The 25538-nt window shown below is 38.3% G+C and overlaps 1 long non-coding RNA gene across 8 annotated transcripts in view; it reads left to right on the top strand.

The window, feature by feature from the left end:
- Positions 1 to 25538, top strand: part of LOC125131506 (uncharacterized) — a 150915-nt gene that overhangs the window by 32921 nt on the left and 92456 nt on the right. For 7 of the 8 annotated variants that reach the window (XR_007135936.1, XR_007135937.1, XR_007135940.1 and 4 more), the window contains 5 exons: positions 726 to 874; positions 1911 to 2014; positions 2601 to 2711; positions 3269 to 3457; positions 4498 to 4626. This is a non-coding gene — a long non-coding RNA (uncharacterized LOC125131506). The remainder of the gene's footprint in view (positions 1 to 725; positions 875 to 1910; positions 2015 to 2600; positions 2712 to 3268; positions 3458 to 4497; positions 4627 to 25538) is intronic. The other variant, XR_007135941.1, reaches the window with a different exon arrangement.

The raw sequence follows: 25538 nt of genomic DNA, 5'->3' as shown, positions 1-25538 counted from the left end.
TAAGCATTTTTATTTTTTATAGGTTATTTGAATTACATTCTAAATGACTACCATGTAAATAAATTAGGACGACAATCATGCCATGCTTTTTTGTCGTCATGGGTCATTTTCGTCAAATGCTGAGTAATTTCATTGCACTTGTGTAATTAGGTGAAGAAGCTCCCCCCCCAAGCATCCATGGGTCAGCTATGTGGACTCTAGCTGCCAAAGGCGCTTCTCCTTCTGAACAGAGCGCTTTGCTCAGCCAGTGTAGACATGGCCTGATACACAATGGAACTTCTCCCTTGAGACCTGGAGTTTGGACTGATCTATTTCTTTAACTCAAAAATGTGCACAGGTTTGATGAGCAGTTAAAATGCCTACATTTTAGCAAAATGGGCGTTTCAATTGACAGTAATGTTAAGAATAGCATTAATTTATAATGAACTTGAAAGGCAGTAGCACTCACGGTTTCACAAGCTAATCAAGGGACTATCAAATCAAAGTTTTAACGTGAGCTTAAATAGCTGTGGCAGGGAGGTTGTTCTTGCAGGTTTATATCTGTCAGGTCTTAACACTAAACCTGTCAGAGTGCACCACAGCCGTGTCACTTTTAACCAAGATGTCACATGTCACATACATTGTGGGAAACATCCTGCTTTGTGTTTTCTCTCCTCTAGGATTTTATGAGGAAAAGCAAATGTACAAGGAATTTTTTTTTTTAACACTGCATTTTTATTTTGCAGATTCTTGGGCTGATGGAGTAAGTGAGTGACGGAGTGGGTTGCCAACTGTAGTTACTCCACTCAATGCGGAATGGCTGCAGGGAATATATTCTGATGTGCCCAAAGAAGTCTGCCCAGGGTGAAACAAATACCTTTGAGGTTTAAATCAGGTGTGTGAAGAATGCTAGGGAGTCTCATACTAAGTGAACTCAGTCAGAAAGAGAAAGACAAATACCATATGATATCACTTATATGTGGAATCTAAAATGTGACACAAACCATCTTACCTGCAAAAGAGAAACTCACAGACATAGACACACTTGTGGTTGCCAGTGGGGAGGCAGGCTGGGGAGGGATGGATTGGCAGTTTATGATTAGCAGATGCAAACTATTACATATAGGTTGGATAAATGAAGTCCTACTGTATAGCACAGGGAGCTATAGTCATAAATCATAATGGAAAAGAATATGAAAAAGAATGTATATATGAATAAGTGAATCACTTTGCTGTACAGCAGAAATTAACGTTGTAAATCAACCATATACTTCAAGAAAACTTTTAAACTGTAAAAAATAATGACAGTCACAAAACAAAAAGAAGGCTGGAAATATGACTTCTTGGGTTTTAGATTTTGTTTTTTGTTTTTGTGTTTATATGTCTCAAGCAAAATGGTGGCTCTTGACTGTTCTCCCAACTCTTGTAATGCGGTAAAATACAACCAAAAGTTTAACCCGCCCTCTCTCCTAGGATTGGATATGCTAGACTCCACTGCCTGGAAAGGTCCTCTACTTTATCAAAACTTTTGATTTTAAAGGCATGTTTGTGGTTTTTCATATTTAAAAAGCATTTTGATTCTGGATAAATTTTTAAACTGGGAATTTAAATTTGCTTTATTTAAAGCCTATTTAAATAGGCTTTATTTTACCATTTGTCTATTTTCTTAGAAAAAAATAACTACTATTTATAATATAGGAGTTAGCTGCAAAATTTTTAATAAAAGTATGTTCAAACTGTCTTTTCAAATATATGTTCACATTATCCTTAAAAAGCTAAGTGGCTCAGAAAAATCAATCAAAGGTGACGTCTTTTTTTTTTTTTTAGAAAACATAAACACATTTCCCTTATAGGAAGAAGTTGTATTTAAAAGCCTCTGTTTAATTTATTCAGAAACTACACGATTTTTGTTGCTATATTTTGTTATAAAGGAAGAGAGGCTGTTTCTACAGGTGTCATAGAAAAGTCGATGCTGAGCCATGGATTATTGGATCCCATAGAACCACGGAGACTTGGCAGTAAAATCCTTCCAGAGGTGAGTAAGGACATTGATTTTCCTTCTTGTGCCTGAAGAAATATGACCCAAAGAACAGAGGCTAAATTTAGACTGGAAACAAGTCTGATTTGAAAGGATGCCTTTAAAAGATTGGTGACAATTTTTTCAAAAAAATTAAATTTGGCAATCCAATAAAAATTTGAGCACCTAAATTTTTCACATATATCTTCTTAGATATGCTTCTTTTCTTTATTCCTTTGGGTACTTTTGGGGGGGAAAAATGGCTCTTTGACCAACATTTTACCTGTAATTGAGATCCAGTGATTTCCTGGTGACACGCTTGTGTTGTACAATGCAAAACAATCTCTCTCGTAAACTTGTAACCAAGAAAGCTTTGGCTTCCAAGAAAACGTGTTTTTTACAACAAACCAAAAAATATGAGCCCATCACTAATCTTCTTTATTTAAACTGTGTACTATTCCAGGAATTAGAGCCATAATTTTTAGATACATACTTGCTTATTTGTGTACTTATTTTACAGTTTCTTCTAGATTTCACAGTGTTGAAAAGCTATACCTAATGCGTTGGTTGTTTTACTGCATTGCTTAGCATTCCATCCATGCAGGCAGACGGTGTTCCTAGCTTTGGAAACGTACCTCCCAGGGGAAGTGAGCTGAGGAACATTTTATGCATCATTCATCCAGTTATGAGCCCTTGCTGCTCCATCTCTGCACAGGTAAGTGATATATTGTGAGTTGGCTTCCGGCAGTGGAAAATGACGTATGCTAATGGCTCTTGCTGCAAAGGGTATGTTTTGGGGACTCATCATGGGGAATATAGAAATCATTTTAGAAGTAAAAGAATAACTGAAACAATTTAAGTTACTCACACACACTCTCGCTTGCTCATCTGTCACACCCTCTCGCTTGCTCATCTGTCCCCAGGTAGCGTTTGGTTGTTTTATCCTGGTACCCACATTCTGTAGTATGGTCTTCGTCATGTTAAGTGAGGTGGTAAACTGGTCATTTTTATAATGAATTTGAGCAGAGTAGGTGATCAAGGAAGGTAATTCAGGCCTCCAAGTAGAAAATTGCCAAATGATCACCACTTTGCTATGTCCGGGGGTCGATAAAATTTGACTTTGAATGCTTTATGGGATCAACAATTGATTATAAGTTAAAATACAGAATGCTAGCAGGTTCATGATAGTATGGAGAATTACCTTAATACGTTTTTCTCTTTGACGTCCAGTGGAAAATTTTTAGCACTTTTTCTCTTATCTTGAACTTTCAGATGTTGAAACAACAGCAACAACAAAAATTGTTTATAATGTATATTCTAACTTTGGATCATCTGGTTAACGCCCTGATGCTATTACCCCGAAAGACAATGCTCTGTCAGAAAAAACCATTAAAGCTCGCTGCTGCATGATTAGTAAAATAATAGGGAAAGTACAACATTCTGGATGTCCCATCTAATGAGGTAAGATTTTATCATGTCCTTTAAAGTGAGATTACATTTCATTTTATTTGTTATTATCCCAGCCTAAAGAAAGTTTTGCGTTTCAATTTGACACGAATCCACGATATAAAGCGTTGTATTCATTGTCTCAACTGTGACCAGTTTGAGGCATTTAAAGCCAGGCTATTTAATCTATATTATTTATGAATAAACTACATTCTTTTCAATGTTTTTCCATCTTTTCCAGCTTAGAAAATTGTAACTCAGTATGTCATGCATATTTAAATAAAAATGAATTATGTACATCATTATAATCCTTATGGGAGGGAAGGACGTACATTGTCTAACCTTTGATGAAGTTTAACTTTGGACATGTTAGTTCTTAAATTTGAACAAACCAAAGTCAGTGGGATTCTTTGAAGTATTCTAAAGTTAAAATGGAAATTAAGATTTCATGGTAAATGGCAGTCTCATGTTTACTGTTAAAATAGTATAACATCTGCACGGGAAGAAAAAATGTACAACAGACAGTGGCGAGGTGATGGAGGAGCCGGACATATGGAAATTCCAGGTGCCTGTAGACACAACCTGAGAATTCTCAAATACTCAACCTTCTTTATTTGGTACATATACTGTCATCCACCAAAGTCCTCCTATTTTGCAGACCAAAAATATTAATGTTTTCAACATCACTACCCTTTATATTTATACCCAAATCTCCCACAATGTGTGAAATACGGTTTATTCAAGCCTAAGCACCATGACAGTAGCCATCCTCTCTTTGTGTTAACTATATCATATGACCTTTCCTAAAATACTGCAAAGAGGAATTTCTACTAGATAATTTGTGGTTTGTAAAAACTTGAATTTTTGAAGGGAAAAAAATGGCAGTTAATTGAAGCATCATTGTCTTCAGTGTGAAAACAGTCTGGGATGCCAGCCTTGGCGGGCAGTATCTTTGACTCAGTTTCATTTTCTTTGCTTGCTTTGTTGTCACCCTCGGGCTTCTTTCTGGTTCCATCTCTTTTTTGTCTCCCTTTGACTCCTCTATTGTATTCCAGTTGGCAGTTACAGAACAGAAACAGAGCAATGAGACCGCATGGTTACATTTTCCCAGTGCCACCAACTGGGAGTTAAGCTGACTAACATTTCGAAAGCCCAGCCCATTTCATTCACAGCAGGCATGGCAGGTAAAAGCATTTCTGTATTAAAGTACACACTTTGTTCCTTCAAGTTCTTGGTCTAATTTCGCTTGTTTGCCAGTTGGGGGGAGAAACAAAAGTAGACTGGGGACCAAATGCCTGGGGTATTTAATCAAACACCCAGCAACTGTTGATTATAGGATGCAGAAATTTCACTTTCGAGGATTAACTATGGTGGATTTTGCCAATCCAAATGGGTATCCCCTTCCACTCAGCATGTTATTGGGCTCCTTCCTACCACTGGCTAAATAAGATGTAGTGGGAGAATTCCAAGTAGTTGTAATAATAACTCTCGGGTTAGCAGAAGCTGAATGTGCAGGGTGAACATTCTCATTAGATGTAAGTATTTGTGAAGGTCCTCAAACAGTACATTTTAGCATGTTATTGTTTGCTTCTATTAGAGCACGTAATTGAGAATTGATTTCACTGTGTTCTGTTAAATTGATTACTGTTTTCTAAGTGGTAAGTATAAACTCCTTAAATATTTTATGAAGCTCACTTCATCAAGCCAAGCCCCTAGTGCCCATCACAGCACATCACTGTATCGATCCCTGACCTTTTGACCTGTCCCTCTGCCACGCGGGATGCCTTTCTCTCTCGTCCTTGCAGAGGAGGGCTTAGGGAGCAGGAGTGAGGAAAGGCGTTAGTCTTTCTCCCTGAGTAAACTCGGGCTGTGGAATTATCAGAAGGGATTTCCTTGCCAGCGGTGAAGTTGGGTTGGATAACATCATTTTGCATCTGTGCTGAATATATTTTGGAGGAAGCCTGAGAGCACTAGGTAAGAGTCATCTAGGAGGGATGAATGTGATATACCTTTCAGGTGGGAAGATGGAAGTTCTGAGATGCATGCAGTTATTGTAATAATAGCTCATTTTATGAATAAATAAGAAAATTCCTCAGCTGGTGCGCCCATGCCATATATTGAAACAAATTTTACAAACCCTCTTCTTTGACTAGAGTTAGAGCCTTCACATGCACCCTATTAAAATGTAGGATAACCCTAGTTTGTTTTGTTTCATGTTCTATGACCATCCCATGGCTATTTCTTATCAGACTGGATCAAAAGTTAATAGAGGGTATAGTGGAAAAATAACTGTTCTTTAAAATGTTAGCAATAAATAAATAAATAAATGTGTGTGTATACACACGCGCGCACACACATTCATGATTAAAGGCCAGTGGATGCCCGCACCCTGACTGCATCTGAAATCTTTTCAAGAGTGTGAGATTTTTTTTTTTTTTCTATTTTAGCCATTAGATGCTTTGGCCAGTTTGGCCTCAAAAAATTTTTGTGTTCATAAACATCACTTGGGATCCATGAAGAATCTCCGATACTTACTTATTCTTAAAGAAACATTCAGGATCAATAAGTTCAAAATATTTCACAGTTACCAGAGTAGGTCTTTCCTTGACTAAAGCGACACAGCCATGGTCTAACCGGATTCTTTGGGACGCGTGACCCAGCTCACCGCTGGCGCACTTCACTGGATGAAGTGGTCTCCTGCTTGTCTGATAGCGTGAGACCTCCCATTTGTTTAGACAGTGCTTTTTGCTTTTCAAACCCTTTCCCAAGACAGTCATGGTTAGAGGCCAAGGGTAGAATAAGGGGGAATAAGGGTGATTTTTGTGTGTTTCTTTTTCTTACATGGTAAATGAAAAATGCTAGAGAATGAAATGTCTTTCTTTAGCTTTGGGTCAAATTACTGCATGAAATACGAATCACAACGTAATTGTCACGGTGAAGAGAGAGGGAAAGAGGCATTTACCCTTCAGCTACTGTGATTCTTGGGGCCACTGTGTTGTCTGTTACTGAGCTAAGAGGCAACTCACAGCATTTCTCTCTAACATAACATGAAGGTAGCACTTCCCTTAAACAGATTCGTTTTTAAACATGAACATCTGTGGTCCATGATCCAGCTTAAGTACGTGCACGTACGTATTCATATGTATATGCTTGTCCAGATTTTTCAGCCAAGCCATAAAAATGGTGGAGGGGAGAGAACAGAGATTCTTTAAGGGTCTAAGGGTTGGGGGTGGGGGTGTTACCTTAAACAGAGGCCAAAGCAAGCGCATTTTTAATTTGAAGCTTTGGGTTTTAGCTTAAAACTTCACTCACATTTTACTTTCTGTTCTATTATATATTATAATTGTTCTACTATTTTAGAAAATTTTAATTTGCTTACCTTTGAGTAAATCTGCTATTTGAGAAGACTGCCATATTTACCCTGTCATGACTCATTCAGAGAACATTTATTGAGCTTCTACTATGTGCCAAGCACTATTTTCCTCCCCTCCCCCAACACTCTCAGGTATTCTAGATACTCCTATTCAAGTCTGAAAAGCACAGAATAGAGGTATACACCATTTGTGAGACAGATGAATAGATAGGTGAATTGTAAATTACCACAATTACCTAAAACTGTGCACATTTTTCTACAAAGGGATTTTAGATAATCATTGTCAGAATTTAGCAGAAAGCCCCAGGAAGTCTCTAGGTTTTTGTTGAATTTAAAGCAATTCCTTCATACTTTAGAAGGTTACATTTTCATTGTCTGTTTTTCAGAGATAAAGTTCTTTCTTTTCCATTTCTGCTTTGACACATGTTTCACGTTTTATATCCTTTCAAGTTTTATATCCTTCCTCTTTCACACTTTCCCTCCTGTTTCCCATCTTTCCTGAAGTTGAAGTGCTGCATTGTTTTCCTTCTTTTTTTTTTGGTCTTTTTGCTATTTCTTGGGCCGCTCCCGCGGCATATGGAGATTCCCAGGCTAGGGGTCCAATCGGAGCTGTAGCCACCGGCCTACACCAGAGCACCAGAGCCACAGCAACGCGGGATCCGAGCCGCGTCTGCAACCTACACCACAGCCCACGGCAACGCCGGATCGTTAACCCACTGAGCAAGGGCAGGGACCGAACCCGCAACCTCATGGTTCCTAGTCGGATTCGTGAACCACTGTGCCACGACGGGAACTCCTGTTTTCCTTCTTAATCCAACTTTTGTGAACTTGGTGTATACAAGTACAATCTCCTGGCATATATAATCCAGGAGATTAAAAACTCAGGAGATGGGGCTCTGGTTTCTGTGTTACAGGGTCTAGAATATTGATTGTGTGTGTGTGTGTTATGATGAAAACACTGCAGCTTAAGTTTAGTGTACAAAGGTAGTAGTTACACTGAAATTGGATTGGCTGGTTTGAAATCTTGCTCTACCATTTACTGGCTATATAAACCATTTCTAAACTTGCTTCTTCAGCTATAAAATGAGGAAAGCAATTGTACCCATCCCTATTTGGTTACTGTAAAGATTAAATGGAATAATGAGTGTAAAGCACAACGCTTGGTAGATGGTCAGAGGTCAAGAAATACGCAATGGTCTTCCGTATTGCTTGTTATTACTTAGTATTTAGTAAATTATTATTATTTAGCATTATTTATTGCATGTCACTGCAGATACATGCATACCCGGTAGATGCAGTTTTCTATGTGATGCATCATTCAAAGAATGATGGCTAATCTTAGGCACAGTTGTGAAAAGTCAGTATCTGCCCTCGGCATTGCCAGCTTTGGCTGAGAAGGAGCTCCTTCCTCCCTTTGAATGCCTCGTGCCCTGCCCCTCTTCTTCCCTTTACTGATAAAACCTCCTTTCAAATAAGGACCTGAAATTTATCCACACAAAGGTCTAGATGACTGAGACCATTTGAGGTGTTGTCCTTGTAAAGGTCACGGACCTCTTATCAAAGATCAAATACCGAGCGGATGAGATTTCAGGCTTCTGACCACAGCAGCTGGATGTTTGACGGTGTGATTGCTCCCTTGCCTTCTGGAGCTCTCCCCAGAGTGGGAATGGTTAACTGGGCCGAGGGGTAAGGTTAGTTTTGCTACTGAAAAAGGCGCCTGCCGGGGCTCTCCTGGAGGGCGTCGGACATCCTCAAAGGCTGCCTTTCTCTAAGCCTGGGGCTGTTTAAGAATGTCTGTCAGCCGTTGTTTTTTTTTTTTTTTTCATTTGTGTCGATGAGTTTTGAATCTAGTTATGACTTAGCCACAAGCAGTAGTCCTTTGAACATTTTTTTCTTAATACTCTTCTTTATTTTGGGATATACATCCATTTTTCTTCTACCTACATCCCATCCATATATTCATTCTTGGTTGTCCATTGTGTTTCTTTCACAAAGACCTGTATTCATGATTTAAAGTTTTCACACATCAAACTATTATTCTGAGACATTCTCCTGAAATAGTCTTTTTTTTTTTTTTTTTAATGTAACGCCACTTTATCTGTGTGTTCTGTGCCCAGGTTTGAGGATTTGAAGGGCTGAGTTCATGTTTAAGGTATGCCTTCACCAGCAACGTAAGGTTGGAAAACCATTCCCTTTCTCAGCTTTAGTTGGTCAATGAAAGGGGCAGAGAAGGCTCTGCCGTGGTGTTGTAAGAATCAAATGAAAGAGTTTTGTAAACTCAAAAGTGAAGTAGAAGCTTTTTGGTCTTCTTTTCACCCATTATGACTACCTCCTCAAGCAAAAAAAAAAAATTTTTTTAAGGGAGGGCATGAAAAGGCAAATTACGCTTAGTGCTTTGTGAAAGAAGAGAGAAGAGTCTCTCTCTCTCTGACATTTTCCCTTGTTACCTGACATAGATCATTCTGCACATTCTTATACCATTGCTGTCAGTTGCCTCCCACCAGCATGATACCTTTTCATGCAGAGACAGCCCAGAGAGAACTTCTCAGATAAAACTGTAAGAGGAGAAATGACTCCTGGTTAAGAGAAGGGGCCTGTAGGGATGGGCTAGATGCACAAACAGTTTCTCAAAGGGTCCAGAGCATTCTTTCGCACATCGGCATGCAGCGTGGTCAGGCTGAGATACTTCCAGGTCACGCAAAAGTTTGGACTGAACCAAGGAGGCATAACATTTTCAGGATCCTCTATACAAGTGAGAAAAGATAAAAGCTCATATTTTATCCAGTACCTGCTATGTGAGAAAACACTTTCGACAATAATCACTGCCACCTTGGGGGTTTGGGGTGACAACTACTAGTTACCGAGCTGCAGACGTTACCAATAATCTAATCCTTACAACTTTGTGACACGGTATTATCATGCCTGTTTTACAATGGAGGAAACTGAGGGCTTTCTGACACTAAAGCCAGTGCTTTTGGATTTTCACACATATCCCGGGATCTAAATAGTGTGCGCATTTTGCAGATGAAGCAATTGAGAACAGGGCGTTGAAATAACTTGTCCTGTGGCTCTATGTGGAAGAGCTGGAATCTCATCCGGGTGGGCCTGACCTTGCACACTGCCATTCTGAGAGCCCTCCTTCCCCAGAAGACCTCCCCCCCCCACCTTAATTTACAGTCTGATGCACAACATAGGATCAAATTGAATTACTGCAGGAAAATTACAAAAGACACATAAAACACAAGCAATTATTTATTATTAGATTCAGCAAACATAGACTTTCTCTCACATTGTTCTAGACACTTCTAAGTGCTTCCTCGAAATTTCTGGCTTATCTCATGGTGGACCAATAACAAAACTGCTTGCACCGGCACCAATGCACGGACAGTGCTTTGGAATATGAAGATAAGGCAGTTTCCTCATTAACTGAAGTCTTGTAGCCATAGATTTAATTTCAGTATTTACCCGAGAGGCCTTAAATAATACCCACGTTGGAAATATACTAAAACACAGTTAAAAGTTAAAAGTCAAAAGTCATGGCCCCTACGTTTTGTTTGTTTTTGTTTTTGTTTTTATCTAACTGAAGTTAAATAGAAGGTCTTAGCAATGTACCCATAAGAACAAAATTAATTTTGTATGGAGTACGGCTAGTATGTGAAGGCCTATCCTCTCATAACCAATGTAACCAAGACATGAGGACCACTGTAAATTAGCTTATTTGATAGAACAGAGATAGCACTACATTGCAGGTATGTGCACTTTTTCTCCAGAGGACAGGTTCATTGTTGTATTGATTAATTAATTTCCTCTCCCACCGAATCAAAGTAGGTGAGAGAAATTAAAAGTATGATAACAAAGCCAGCAAAGCAAACATTTCTGGTTACTTCTCCCAGTGACTAGAGAAATGCTTGTCACCTTCTTCCTCTTGCTGGGCAGAGCAAGTTGGCTTAGCAGCAGTCCCTTCAGCGTTCCTAAAAGCGAGTCTTAAAACAGAATGGCCACGACAAACAGCAAACGCGTGTTTCTCAGGGGAGAACAGGGTCTGTGGCAGGTGCCCGTCTCCGCATCCATCCGTAGATTGTCTGCAGGAAATAAATGAGGGGAAAAGGCTTAGTAAAGAGAAAATGTCAGAGTCGCTATTTTTGATGTTTATTTAGCAACATCATATCTTGGATTTCAAGACAAAGCTTCGTTTTTGCCTAATTCCGGGCCCACCCTTCCAAGCATATGGCTGCTCTTCAGAGCACTGTCCTCACATAGTATTCGTGCTAGTTATGATTAATCTTAATTGGGCTCTGACTTCTCAGAAGAGGTGCTAGATTCGAAGATCTGTCTGCGTCAGTCATTGTGTTAACATCATGTCACAGATGCTTTGCCGTCCGTGGAGGTATAAATGACAGCAAAGGTATGATGATCTTTATTCGTCCTTGGAATGGAGCCCTTTGCCGACCGTTACCTGGGTGGCCTTAGTACCCTGAAATTCAGATGCATCTCCTTTCTTGTCGTTAAGCAGTGCCCTCGCTCAATATCTAATTTGTTATTGAAATTTGCTGCAATCATTCACACACTGATCATTCGTTTATGGAGGACCTACCATGTGTTAGGTCCCATGGGAGATTGCTGTGTATTAGAGATACAATTATGAAGACACGTTTCACCTTCCATCCACATCAAGAGTTTCCAGCCTGGTGGGGGAGGCGCAGGGATGCAGAGATAAATTTAAAGCATTGTACCACTTGCCATAATAAATAGGGATTGACTGTCCTGTGAACATGGAAGTGACAAACTAGGCTGTGGAGTCAGGAATTGCTTCACAAAATGAGTGGCATGCAGCCTAGATATGGAAAAATAAAGAAGACTGACATTTAATCATGGTAAACACTTATAACAATATTTTTGCACAGTGTGACTTTCCTTGAGTTCTTTTCATTCTTGACCTGTTTCCTTGGGACTCTTATTATTAAGTCTCCCAAGGGACCTACTGTTTTTATGGAATATTTTATATTGTTTCTCTGATTCTCCACACCATATTCCTTGTGCCTGGACAACAGCTAAAAGTTTAAGTGGTTAAAAGCATGTTTTTATTTATGCTTTCAGCCTACTGGCTGTCTTTGCCATATTGATTGCCAGCAGCTTTCTTCTAGTTTCAAAAACTCACCATCTGCTAATGATTTTTATTTCCTTCTTCCCCTATGATAAAATTCATTAGTAGTTAATGAGTTCCTAACAGTTAAATAGGACTTTAGCCTTGCCTCAAAGATCTATAAGACAAGATGTACCTAAGATAGCATTTAATTAAAAAAATAAGCTTATACTTAATCAATTTTAGTGATGGTAATTTTGATAAAACCAAGGCTCTTGTTTTTTAAAAAATTAGTGAACTTATAGGGAGATTAGAGAATGTTTTAAAACATCCTTTTTTATTTTTTATTTTTTTAGAATTCCAGGGGAAAAGTGTGGTGCTTTTAAAAAAGTAAATAAGCACTTTTGAGAATAAAGGCTGTCACCATGCATTGCTAACTGGCAATTTAGACAAAGCCAACCAGAAAAGAGATTATATTGAACAACAAGAAAATTTGCCCAAATGAGCCAAATAGGCTGCTTCAGAATGCTGGCTACAAACTGGACATTGGGTGAGGTCACGTAGAATTTGAGGTCATTGATAAAGAATGCCACAGCCGTGGTGTATGTCCGCTAAAGTGTGAAGGTAGCACATCCTTCGACGTGTCAGGAAGGCAGACAGAGTAAATCCCAGTATTCTAGTTTTGAACAGACACATACTCTGCCCCATCCAGAATTCTGCTGTTCTGACATGAATAAAGACATCTGAACATCTGAAGAAGCTGATGAAAAATGCTCGATAAATGTCAGTCGCTGTTCATTTATTAAGTTAGACTGATATAATTAAAACAGTATTTTTAAAAACAAAACCAGAAATTTGGCACCAGGTCTTTACATGTGCCAGACAGTTCTTCTAGGGATTGAAAGCAGGATAGTGAATGAGAAACACTTACTCCCATCCTGTAGCACTTATGCCCAAACAGGGAGACAGATGCTCATCTAGAGTTAAGCATGTGACAGCTGGGTAGGTAGAGGGTACAGTGGGGAAAATCTTGGGGTAGCTGGGAAAGTCTTCCCAGAAATTGAGGGGTTTTTTTTCAAATTTTTAAAAAATGTTTGGGCTATGCCCATACCATGCAATGTTACCTGGCCAGGAATCAGACTTGTGCCAGAGCAGTGACTATGCTGGATCCTTAACCACTGGGCCACCAGGGAACTCCAGGAAGTGAGTTTTAGTTCAGAGCTAAAAGAGCAATTGAAGTTAGTCATTTGTGAATAGAGGCTGAAACTCAGTGGCATTTGGAGTCCAGTGGTAGGATGGGGTGGGGGAAAAATGTTGAGCAAATGTGAGAGATGGGAATAGATTTCATTATAAGGTAGACTTTTTGGCTCAATCACAGGGTATAAGAATTGGAATTTAGTTCTGGGAGCTTGGAGGAGTGGGAAGACCAGTTACCCAAAAATGAAAGATCTAAGACCTAATGTCAACTCAGACACTTACCAGGGGTGAGCTTCAGTATATGTCTTTTGGTCTCTTCCAACTTCTTTTCTCTAAAATGGTGGGAATTATATGGGATAACTGCCTAGCTCATGGGATAACTGTGTGGATAGCATTATAAGAAATGAAGCATATATGATGATAGACTTTTTTTATTAATACTTTATATGGCAAGGGAAACTGAGAAAATTTATTTCAAGGTATAAATACATTTTGGAGGATACAGATCTGAGATTTGTGACCTCAACTGAGCCAGCCCTTCACATTGATAGTGAAGGGAGCTCAGTCAGGGCAATGATATAAAATAGCGGGGACTGTGGCAAAATGGAAAAGTCATGCTCCATGTGAAAACCAAGACAATATGGCATATAAAAACATGGCAATGCTAGCTAGGTCTTCGAATTTGAACTTCTAAATGTAAAGTAGGAAATTCACATGCTTCTGTGAAGCTAGTTGGTGGTAAGTTCAAATATTCAACACTGACACTGTGTGTTTCAATGTGAAACAACCCTCACTCTCCCTCCAGCACACATACATGCACACACGCACACATGCACACACACACAAACTGTGGATTCTGACCTGCAGACTGAAATCAGGCTAGGGGTCCAACTGGAGCTACAGCTGCCATCCTATGCCACAGCCACAGCAATGCAGGATCTGAGCCGTGTCTGTGACATACACCACAGCTCATGGCAACGCCGGAGCCTCAACCCACTGAGGGAGGCCAGGGATCGAACCCGCAACCTCATGGTTCCTAGTTGGATTCGTTAACCACTGCGCCACCAAGGGAACTCCTAGGTTAGGATATTGAAAGATGTAAGTGACAGTCTTTCTGTTCCATGTTATTAGACTGCTAAGACAGTTTGCTTACTCTTTCATCTTTTTCCCTTCTGTAAAACCCATTGCAGCCTTCAGAGTCGTATTTGTTGAATTCTTTATTGAACATGTCCCTCCCTTGCTCAAGAACTTCAGATAGTTCTCATCATATATATCAAAACTCAAAATCGATACTCTGTCTTCTTCACTCATCACACCTGATCCATTCTCTCTGTTCTCCTCTTTATTTTCTACATCTTACGAAGAGCCAGCTCTGCCTTTTTCCATGCACACTGAGTCTTCTGAAACCATTTATTGGCTTTTAGCTCTCAGGGGTCTTTAGAATCACAAACACACAATTGAAGTGCTGATAGTTATTTTTAATGGACTTTCAGAAATTTTCTTAAGCTGAGCAAGAAGTGTGGCTCTGGTTAATCATTTATTATTTTGGCCATATCTCATTATTAAACTGTATTAAATCTCAAGCCAATGAAAGCAGATGTAAATACATGATGAAGAACACAGAGACACACCCACTTCAATGGCTAGGTTTAGTCCAAATTTCAATGTCTACACTTCCTAAAATACATTTCTTATTTTATGTTAATGTTTTTATCATAATATTGAAATATTGCCCTAAAAGTATTTTTAGCACAATAACCTGCATGTGTGATGTGTGTGATATCATATAACCTCGGTTTTTATCTTTGGCTTTTGAATGCCTGATAAAAAAGAGCTCTGAGTACTGTATGTCATTTTATAAACATGAAGTGCGGAGACAAAGTTATATTTGTTAAAAGTGGTCACCAACTTATATTTATTTGTATATTTGTGTTTACCAACTCTTGGATATTCTAATACATATGGTCTCAGACTTCAGTTTTTTTTTATATCCAGGATATGGGATAGGGAAAGTTAATTATTTCTTTTCACTTATTGCTATACTTCATTCTACCCTTTGGAAACATGGCAAAAAGGCTCTTGGTCATATTCAATATGATTAGAGAAGGAAATGGTAAAGGAAGTAATATAAGAAGGATTACTTTCCTGGAAACCTTGGTCACCCCTGTTTGAGAGTCTCTCATTTTAATTTTCATGTTATGTTCACTTTAATTTCACTTTGCTGTTGATGCCTTATGAAAGATGTTAATGGAAAATATTAGGTTCTCTTTTTCTCTCTGTGATTTCTACTTTGATATAAGCAAAATTTAGTTGTCAGATCTGTGCACATTATTTAGAAGTGTCTAAGGCAAAATCAACATCAACGTAACAGGTTCCCTTAAGGTACTCAGAAAGCAATTAGGAAAATACTAATACTCAAATCCTATTAGTATGCTTACAGAATCACAGGTTAGCGTAAAAACATTTCTGAGTTAAGAATGCCTAAGTGATCAGTGATGAATGCTAATCTTCTTAAATGAATGACTGCTTGCAAAGAACTTGCTTTTGTCAAAAGTTTAAACAAAAATTGACAGCTGCAGAGAGTTGTGTGTGTTATTTCTTCGACGGTAGTACAACAAATGCGTGGATGTGGCAACAAAGATGGAAGAGGTTTACAGTGGGAGACTGAGAATAACACTTGTCCTCTGCAGTAATGAATACTTCAGGCTCCTTCACTGTGAATTGAAAATGGTTTTTTTTCATGAAAAGCATAAATATATATAAGGCAACAATGCCATGTATTGCTAACTCTGTCATTCTTCTGATCCAGCAGCTGACGAAATGTTTGTAGTTGCTGTTGTATATTGACAATGGGTAGGTATGACATAGGTACCTTCTGTTTTACTAAGATCACTTTTGTTTTTATTCTTCTAAAGATTTCAACATAATACAAGGAAATTTCAGAACTGGATTTAAGTTTTGATATCACTGCCATGACAGAGTGTTTAAAATGAATTTAAGAAAACTTCCACATATATAGATCTTGTCAAAAAAATTAAAATTTTGATTTGTACATTTTCAGATAAGATGAAAAGAAAATATAGTCAGATCTAGGTACCTGAAAAGCAGTTTCGTTTCTTATATGTTTTCAATATACAATAAATTTAATACATGAAAGCGTGAACCATTTAAAATATTTATTGACTTCTGTATATATGAAGTCATTTTATTACTAAAATGTTTATTTTAATAAAAGTGGCCATTATAGCTCTTGTGAGTACATTTAATGGTGAATCATATTCTTAATATATATATAAATTAGGCAGAATGAAAAATATGAACATGTATGACCACAAAAGATATTATATTAAAATATAATTGGTTAGTTATATATTAGTTATCAAGCAATCTTGTTAACTGCCCCAAATATATTCCATAAATATAGTTCATAAAGTGGCTTAAAAATCTACTGTCTTTATAACCTATATACCTACTTTGTTTTTTTGGTTTTGGTTGTTGGTTTTTTGTTTGTTTGTTTTTTTGTTTTTAGGGCCATACCCACAGCATATGGAGGTTTCCGGTCTAGAGGTCTAATCAGAGCTACAGCTACTGGCCTACACCAGAGACACAGCAATGCAGGATTCAAGCCACATCTGTGGGCCTATACCACAGCTCACGGCAATGCCAGATCCTTAACCCACTAAGTGAGGCCAGGGATCAAACCCACAACCTCATGGTTCCTAGTCGGATTGTTTCTGCTGTGCCACGAAAGGAACTCCTGTCAACCTAATTTGTAAAAGTAATATTTGTAACATGGGAGACATACTGAAAAGAAAATAGTGGAGAGTTTCTTTTCCTATCTGAATTCTCATCATTAATTTTCAGTGATTAGTGTAAAGCATGTATGTATAAAAATATTTATCAATTTGGCATTTACTACTTCCTATGATCCAGACTCTCTACTAGGTACTGGGCATTACGGAAATGAGTAGGATAAATTCTTTGTTCTAAAGGACTAGATTGTCAAGACAGGGTGACAGGAAAATGGATATGTTGCCACCCAAGGAATTGGAGATTTCGTTGGTTTTGGTAACTCTCTGGGGTAACTGTGGGGTAACTTTCCAGGTTGCACCTAAAAAGATAAAATTCAAGCTGTTTACTAAAAGATGCAGAATGAAGACATGGGGGGAAATCATTCTAGGCAGAGAAAATAACACCTGCCAAGGTACCCCCATGTTATGGTGAGAATTTCAGTATGGCAAAGCTTGGAGTTGTATGTACACATGAAGAAGGAGAGGTGATGAGCTAGAAAGATGAGATGAACTTTGAATGCAATGGAAAAGAATCTGAGTTTTTAATCTCTTAGAAAATAGTTAACCAAAGTGTAGGATTGCATTGTTTTTTAAATAGGCTTATGATTTGAAATACTTAATTGTTGTTATTATTTATTTAAGATGGTAACTCTGCCAACAATGGCAAAATATACATACTGGCTAAAAGGAGAAACAGGAGGGAAAGATAAGGAAGGTTTTATAATTTTCTAGCCTTCCAAATAATAAAGAGCTGATTTTAAGGATAATTATGAGATTGAAGCAAAAAGGACTAGATTTAATAAACATTTCTGAGTTAATATTGATAAACATTAGCAACCAATTGAATGTGATGTGACAGAAAAAGGGAACCTCTAAGGATGGCACTGAATGTTCTGGTTTAGAAGACTATAATGGATGATGATGTTGTTATGGTTAATACTGGAAGTGGGATAATTTACTGGGGATGGAGAGAGAAATAAATATTAAATTCGAAATACTTGAAAGAAATTCTGGTAGAGATCTCCAGAGATTAGTAATGGGGACTTGGAACTCAAAAGAACTGGGACTGTTTTATTCTTATTTGTACTTTTTGAGGCGGGTGAATGTTCGTTAACTGAGAAGGTGGTGTTTATGAAGCAGTAGAGTACCTTTCCTCCACCCCCAATCTAGGAAAATGAATGAAAGCATGAAAGAGTACCACAGATGGAAACTTTGAAAATTGGTTCACATTTAAAGAATGGGTAGAACGGAAGAGTCTGTCAAAGGAGACAGAATGAAGCCAGGGAAGACTTAGAGAATAGATTTTTGAGCAGAAGGGAGTTAGGATGGTGCCAGATCACTAAGCTGCCAAGTAGTGTGAAGATTAAGCATCATTCTTTGGGTAGAAATACGGAAGTTCATGGTCATCTCAAAGAGACTGAATTAGTGGGAATGTAAGCCATGTTATAAGGGGTGGAATATGAATATGACTTGAGGAAGTTGATTCAGTAAAGGCAGGCAGCCTACATTTTCTACACGTTTGGTGTTGAAGGAAAGGAGGGGAATGGATTAACAGCTGCAAGTGCTGGTAGGATCAAAGGAAGGCTCTCGAGAAAGCAAGGGGCTTGAGAACATTTATAGGGAAAGATATCTGTAATGAAAGAGAAATAGATTATCTAATGGAGCAACTCCTGGTGGGGGTGGAAGAGAATACAATCCACCTGGAGGAGGGACCTTGGGAAAAAAATGTGTGCCTTTCTCCACCAAGAGAGGAGGAAAGAAGCTCAAGACAGTTGTCAAAGGTAAAATGAAGAGGTTTCTCCCTCTTTGGCTCTTTTATTCTTTAGGAAGTAGGAAGCAAGGTAGTCAGCTGAGAGTTGACCAGAGAAGAGGAAGAGTAAAGATTTGTAACAGCTGCCTTGAGGATTGGGACGGAGAGATGCGTAGGTGTAAGTGAAGGAGTTTCTAAAGTCATCCCTTTGTCGTGACAACAATCTGCTCCGTGGTGTAGGTTTGTTCAGCATCACTGAATAGCTTTGGAGCATAAATAGAGAAGAGCTATTACCTTGAGTTAGAAATTGGTCCAGGGGTATGACAGAAGGACAGTAAGGCAAAATATAGAAGTCTGAAAGTGGTAATGTAGTTATGTAGGGTGAGAGAGACTAAATAATCAAGATTTATAACATAGCTTCTATTTTTTACTACAATCTTGGAGGTTTAGTCAGAAAGACTTAATTTATTCTAAGTCAGCTTTGAAAGAAGACAAATATTTAGACAGGAATCAGCTTGCCTTCTTTACTAGATTCCTCATTGTGTAAAGCAGCATAAGTGGAGGAAACCTAGACTCACTGGCTTAATTTTCTCGAGCTTTTATAGTAAAATGAGTTCTCAGAAAGTTCGTCATTTGAACAGGGTTTTAACCAGGAGACCATCATTACTTTGTCTCAACAGCTGTGTTTGTAATTGCTTAAATTCTCACTTGCACTCTAGTTAGTCAGGGGTAGGAAAGATAAACCTTTGAGAAGGGCGATTGTAAATTTATTTAGAAAGATGCCATTGTAGGTATACAGCCGATGCTAGAGTTCCTCTCTTCTGTTCGTGTCTGAAGTCCAATCTTTAATTTACTGTCACAGAAATTTATTGAAGCCTGCCTTCAAGTATTAAAAGCGTTTTCATTAGTACACTCTCTAGGGGTGTGACAAAGTGGACGACATACCGAACTTGCTGGCCTGATGCTGCTCTCAACCACTTAAATCCAAATATGTCACTTTACATCTCACGGCCACAATGTCATCAGCATAAAAATAACTGCTTTCCTCCAAGGTTCAGGCTGAAAGCCTGCCATTTAGGAGAAATCATATAATACAATCCTAAAAGGTAGTGATGGTAGAACCGCTCTCACTTAATTAAGATGGACAATTAAGATGGTTCTACCTTCTCTTACTACCTTTCCCTTTCTCCTTCCCTCCCCCTTACTGAATGAGGTCAGAATATTCTGGAGGCAAATATAAGTAGAGTCAAATATCTCCTCCTTATCCATCACCCCAGGCCCCCAGCACGAGAGCCCTGGCTCCATATAGGCATCTCTCCTCTTTGTTCCTAATATAATGTGATGCATTCACTTGCTCCTCTAGTCAACAAGTATCCATTGAGTGCCTACCATGTGATGGTCACATTTCTGGACACCGGTGACATCTGTGAACTGAAATGATTCTCTGTAATGCGTTTTTACCTCACCGAGTTGAAGTTTTACTCTCATGTTTATGTCTTACCCACTAGACTGTACCTACCTGAAGGAAAGGGATTATGCCTTATTTCTTCAAATCCCCATAATCTAGCATAGTGTTTTATACATAGTATGTGGCCAAAGTTTTGTTGAATGTGTTATTTATTTTGAATAGCTCAGTTAACATGAGCACAATTACACCCCGAGACACATAATGGAGGAAACATACTTATAGAAGACTTGGATTAATTGTCTCTTAAGATTTAATGATCTGCCATGTTAAAATCAAAGAAATACATTTAATTAACTTGATTTGTTTGTGACCTCAGAAATGAAGCCACTTTGTAATTTTGGAGAAAGTTACAGTTAAACTTCCATGAGACACGTTTTCTAAAAGTTCCAGTAATAGATGGAGGCATTAAAAAGTCCTATTCATGAAAACCAGAGAAGGGCAGGTTAAACCCATAGAGAAAATAAAAGCTTTGGTTTCCATCATTGCCATCTAATAAGTGATTTCTGTGAGCTACTTATTTACTTTGTAATTGAGCAAGTTGTAAAATGATTCGAACATCTGAAAAATCTGTGGGAAATGAAGATGACCCCATCATGTGCTTTTATTTTATAAGAAACTGAATTTTTAAGATTGTTGAAAAACGTGGTACATAGTGTGGTCACAATGCCATTATTTCAAACGAGTGATTGTCCAGTTTGCCTCAGTAGAATGTTAGACTATTTAAGAGAAGTATTTTACTGAATTGGCTTTTTGAATTCACAAGTCAAAATTATCTTATCTTTTTATCACATAGAGAGTTACTTCTGGAAACTCAGTAAGTGATAGAAACATTTGTCATGCGTGTTTACTCTATGTGATATCCACCAAATTGGTTACTTTTTTAAAAATTAAATTTATCACATTCTAGCTCATTCTAAATAAGCTAAATTTTTTTCATGCACAGTCTTTTTTTTTTTTTGTCTTTTCTAGGGCCGCCCCCGCGGCATATGGAGGTTCCCAGGCGAGGGGTCGAATCGGAGCCATAGCCGCTGGCCTACACCACAGCCACGGCAACATGGGATCCGAGCCACGTCTGCAGCCTACACCACAGCTCATGGCAATGCCGGATCCTTAACCCCCTGAGCAAGGCCAGTGATCAAACCCACAACCTCATGGTTCCTAGTCGGATTCGTTAACCACTGTGCCACGACGGGAACTCCTTTGCACAGTCTTTTAAGTTGAATATAGTACTTGATTTGTCTTTGTGCAAACATAACTTATTCACACGGAGTCCATGACTGGGATCTTGTTTCTCCTCTTGTTAACTTTTTATTGTTTTCTACCTCCACCAGCTTCTTTAATCATAAAGAATGGAAACTTAAAATTTGACATACATTTCAAATTTCTTTTATTATTTTGATCTCAAATTGAGACTGTAGAGCAGAGATGGAGATTATGTTAAGGAGAATTTTAATAAACTCTTTGGGAAATCATACTTCTCCTTATCAGAAATATACAAAGCATTCCAGCCGGTCTCTCTTTAGAAATTCATTGTTGTTATTTTCTCTTTCACATTATCTTTCAATATTGCAAAGAAGGAGAGCTTGGAATAGTGAAAAACATTTAAGATGTGGTCCTAAGGTAACTGAACTTGAATTCTGACCCTGAAATTTACGATTGGAGAACCAGGGCAAGTTGTCTCTGTTGTCTCAAGTAGGAGATGATGAGTGTTATTTTGAAGAGTAAATATAACTAATTATACCAGAACTTAAAATGGAGTGAAGTAACTCATAGAAAGATATTCACTTTGTTGTTGAAAAGTATGGGGTGTGGTAATGACAAAATGGCTTTGAATCCAATGATTCATAGGCTAACCAGAGCCATTGCTTTAGCCACCTTTTGTTCATGTATATGCATTTGGATATCGTTTTAGCTGTTGAAAAATATGATCAAAACCAAAATAGGATCAAAACCATACTCATCAATACAAAGCTCTATATTTAGATTTTTAAAAATCAATTTTATGAGTACAGAATGGAAGGGACCTGGCTTGTGAACAGTGCAAATACGCAAAGATCTGGCAGCTTTAAATGAATGCTTTGTTCCTACATTCATTCACCAAATATTTATTGGTGCATACTGTGTGCTCAGTGCTGGAGAGGGACAGTAAACAAAACAGACAGGATTTCCTGCCTTCGTAGAACCTCTACTTGGTCGTGAACTCAACCCAAAACAAATCCACTGAAGCTGCTATGAGAGAGAAGGAAAGAGAATTTGCTTTTATATAAAGAGAGAATTTTATTTTATATTCTATTTCCAACTTTAATAAGTCTAATGGATTTTATGCTTTTTGAACATGCTTGTTTTCTTATGTTTATTTTTGATGGAACAAATGAAAAGGGATATTGATAAATTGAAATGGTTTGGGAAGGCAATGCCATGAATTTTCTGAAACCATGTGCATGATAAATGGTGTTCTGGGAAGAATAGGTGAAGGAATTAGATAGGTTATATCTAAAAAAGAAAAGAGCCAGAAGAAGTGATAGCTGACCTTAAGCATTTAAGGGGTTGATTCAGAGGAAAGGCAACAACCTGACTTTATGTTCTTCCAAATATGGGACTAGAAACAAAGAGTAGCAGTTTTTTAGAAAGTAGGTATCAGCTCAAGTCAGAGAATGTTCTATTTAGAAGAGTTACTCTGTAGACAAGAGGTTGTCAAGGGTCAAGCATCCTCTTTGCTGAAGGTAGCTCAGCAGGAGCTGAGGGTCAGGGATCTGTTCTGAGTGGGCGACTGACAAGATGTGTGTCTGATTCTCCAATTCAGCAACATCCTTACCACCGCAGCAATTTAAAAGCTCAGAGAAAGTGTGAATCCCTATAAGGTACACCTGTTAACTTTTATAATGTTATGTATCAACTATACTTCAATTTTAAAAAGTTTTTTTTAAAAGCCCCCAAACAAATTCCAATGACAATATCTCTATAGATTTCTTGCCTTTAAGGTTCCTTACAGTTTTTCAACTCTTAAAATTATCTCTTTACATGGTAAATTTTATAGGAAAAGAGAATGAAGCCTTTCTTATTTATCAGCCGTGTTCAAGAAATGTGTTCTTGGAGTTCCCGTCGTGGCGCAGTGGTTAACGAAGCCGACTAGGAACCATGAGGTTGCGGGCTCGATCCCTGCCCTTGCTCAGTGGGTTAAGGATCCGGCGTTGCCGTGAGCTGTGGTGTAGGTTGCAGACGCGGCTCGGATCCCGCGTTGCTGTGGCTCTGGTGTAGGCCGGTGGCTATGGCTCCGATTCGACCCCTAGCCTGGGAACCTCCATATGCCGCGGGACCGGCCCAAGAAATGGCAAAAAGACGAAAAAAAAAAGAAATGTTTTCTTGGCGTGTGATTTCACTTTTGCTTTTTAAAATTGGTGACCCCTTAGAGATTTACCTGTCTAAATCCATTTTCTTGTCAGGATTGGAGATGACAGGTTATTCTGATACCTAAATATTAATTTCTATGGCATGTCTATGTATTTCATTGGCCAACCCTCGGTGAATTTTCTGGATTTCTATTAGCTTGTCTTAAAATCCTGGCAAGCTAAATTTCTCTAATGGTCTTCAATTCGATGCATTAAATGCCTGTTCAGCCTTGGAAGATATATTGATTTTTTTTCTCAGCAAAGTGACAAATACCATTTTCATGACTATAATAGAGATTGATTACATTTTATGGAACACAGAGAGAATGCTGATCTTAGTGAGACAACCTTGGGGCTTACAAAAATGAAGAAATCATTTGAAATAATAATGAAGTTAATGAATTCATCTCTTGCTGATGAAGTGGAAGTATTTTGAGAAAAAAATGAAAAGTTCTGCAGCTGCACAAACACTAAGAATTAAGACCAATTTCAATACTTTGGAGGTGCGAGTTTTGTGAAACCTTCTTAAAAAGTTAATAGTAATTGTTCTTAAACTCAAAGCTATGGCATTAACCCCCAGCACACCTGGGCAGGTTGTGTGACAGTGTTTATATTGAAAGACGGCTTTTCAGTTAAGTCAGAACGAAATTAAATCATGATCAGTGCCAATCAAATTTGAAATATTAAGAAGTCTATGGGAGCAGTCTGTGTTCCTGTTATGATTTATGTAGCCTAAATTCAAAATTGAACCAGTTTCCTTTTTATTCTAAGCTTCTTAACAGGCCTAAACTAGAACAAATGTTAATATGTTTTTACTATTCTCTCTTGCTGTTTTTTGCTCTTCTGCCTTTTAAATAACCTAAAAGGTATTTAAAAAACAAACAAAGTGGAATTCCCTTGGTGGCTCTGAGGAAACGAATCTGACTAGCATCCATGGGGATGCAGGTTTGATCCCTGGCCTTGCTCAGTGGTTTAGGGATCCGGCGTTGTTGTGAGCTGAGGTGTAGTGTAGGTATGTGAGTCTCAGATCTGGCTTGGATCTGACATTGCTGCGGCTGTGGTGTAGGTCAGTGGCTGCGGCTCCGGTTTGACCCCTAGCCTGGGAACCTCCCTGCGCCTCAGAGGCATCCCTAAAAAGCAAAAAACCCAGGCATGCATGAGCTTAATATGTGTAAAAAGTATGTACTATATTTTGTGAGAGCAAATAGAAATAAGGAACAAAGGTAAGTGTTTGAAGGCGTTGAAGTCAGCTATGGTGGCCCTGCAAACATTGCTAATGGAAGATTGTAGAATTGTTTTCTCTGAAAAAACCTTTCAAACAAGGAAACCAGCTCATGTCTGTTTAGGAACCATATCCATTTATTCATTTTCTGTCCCCCCACCACCTCTCATGTAACAAACACCATTTCTAGCACACAGGAGGAGCGCAAGTAGTAGTTGTTAAATGAATGAATACTTTTTCCCTGATAGCAGAAAGAAACTCAAATCATCACAGCAAACAGTGTTTGTTGAGCTACCAATATGTGCCCTGGAACTTTACCTTTTTTATGTCTGATTTTTGCAATTCTTATCTGGCTACAGGGTGATAAGTCCCAGGGCAAGACTAGCATTGACGAAGCTGAAGAATATTTATGCATATTCTGAAATATATATTTTTACATGTTTGCTGTAGTTATGAGGGAAAACGAAGAAACCTGAGGATTTGGGAAACACCAGAGAAATTATCATGCGTATTTTTGCAGCCCATCTCTTTATTCTATGATTGTACTACACATAGTAACACCATTATTGTAAAAATACTTTCTAATTGTTTCATACGTATATATTTATCTCTTCTGTAAGCTTTTCGTTGAGAATTTTTGGTCCATCCTAGATGTTCTCTGTATCGACCTTACTGTGACTTTAGAGTCAGAGAGTTCTAAAACTCTTAGGTCGCTGACCCATACGGTGAAGAGATAAAATCTTCAATTTTAACAAAATATACCTAAACGATACAGAAACTGCTCCAACAATGGTTGACTACTTCCTTTGATCATATAGCTAGA

The sequence above is a fragment of the Phacochoerus africanus genome, chromosome 7, assembly GCF_016906955.1.
Source record: "Phacochoerus africanus isolate WHEZ1 chromosome 7, ROS_Pafr_v1, whole genome shotgun sequence".
Taxonomy (NCBI): domain Eukaryota; kingdom Metazoa; phylum Chordata; class Mammalia; order Artiodactyla; family Suidae; genus Phacochoerus; species Phacochoerus africanus.
The sequence above is the reverse complement of the archived record's forward strand: the minus strand, read 5'-3'. Positions and strand labels throughout refer to the sequence as shown.